The 1,043-nt window shown below is 39.5% G+C and overlaps 1 long non-coding RNA gene across 1 annotated transcript; it reads left to right on the top strand.

Annotated features, from left to right (window-relative positions):
* Positions 1–419: 419 nt before the first annotated feature.
* On the top strand, positions 420–975 carry LOC136350130 (uncharacterized). Its single transcript, XR_010734086.1, has 2 exons — positions 420–477; positions 891–975. It is a non-coding gene; the product is annotated as an uncharacterized lncRNA (long non-coding RNA).
* The last annotated feature ends 68 nt before the right edge of the window (positions 976–1,043 follow it).

Below are 1,043 nucleotides of genomic sequence, written 5' to 3'. Positions count from 1 at the left end.
GGTTAGTTCAGGTTAGTTCAGGTTAGTTCAGGTTAGTTCAGGTTAGTTCAGGTTAGTTCAGGTTAGTTCAGGTTAGTTCAGGTTAGTTCAGGTTAGTTCAGGTTAGTTCAGGTTAGTTCAGGTTAGTTCAGGTTAGTTCAGTTAGTTCAGGTTAGTTCAGGTTAGTTCAGGTTAGTTCAGGTTAGTTCAGGTTAGTTCAGGTTAGTTCAGGTTAGTTCAGGTTAGTTCAGGTTAGTTCAGGTTAGTTCAGGTTAGTTCAGGTTAGTTCAGGTTAGTTCAGGTTAGTTCAGGTTAGTTCAGGTTAGTTCAGGTTAGTTCAGTTAGTTCAGGTTAGTTCAGGTTAGTTCAGGTTAGTTCAGGTTAGTTCAGGTTAGTTCAGGTTAGTTCAGGTTAGTTCAGGTTAGTTCAGTTAGTTCAGGTTAGTTCAGGTTAGTTCAGGTTAGTTCAGGTTAGTTCAGGTTAGTTCAGGTTAGTTCAGTTAGTTCAGGTTAGTTCAGGTTAGTTCAGGTTAGTTCAGGTTAGTTCAGGTTAGTTCAGGTTAGTTCATTTATTTCAGGTTAGTTCAGGTTAGTTCAGGTTAGTTCAGGTTAGTTCAGGTTAGTTCAGGTTAGTTCAGGTTAGTTCAGGTTAGTTCAGGTTAGTTCAGGTTAGTTCAGGTTAGTTCAGGTTAGTTCAGGTTAGTTCAGGTTAGTTCAGGTTAGTTCAGGTTAGTTCAGGTTAGTTAGGTTAGTTCAGGTTAGTTCAGGTTAGTTCAGGTCTTAGTTCAGGTTAGTTCAGGTTAGTTCAGGTTAGTTCAGGTTAGTAGTTCAGGTTAGTTCAGGTTAGTTCAGGTTAGTTCAGGTTAGTTCAGGTTAGTTCAGGTTAGTTCAGGTTAGTTCAGGTTAGTTCAGGTTTAGTTCAGGTTAGTTCAGGTTAGTTCAGGTTAGTTCAGGTTAGTTCAGGTTAGTTCAGGTTAGTTCAGGTTAGTTCAGGTTAGTTCAGGTTAGTTCAGGTTAGTTCAGGTTAGTTCAGGTTAGTTCAGGTTAGTTCAGGTTAGTTCAGGA

This window comes from Euwallacea fornicatus, unplaced genomic scaffold (genome assembly GCF_040115645.1).
Source record: "Euwallacea fornicatus isolate EFF26 unplaced genomic scaffold, ASM4011564v1 scaffold_116, whole genome shotgun sequence".
Taxonomy (NCBI): domain Eukaryota; kingdom Metazoa; phylum Arthropoda; class Insecta; order Coleoptera; family Curculionidae; genus Euwallacea; species Euwallacea fornicatus.
This window is presented reverse-complemented; position numbering and strand designations above follow the sequence as displayed.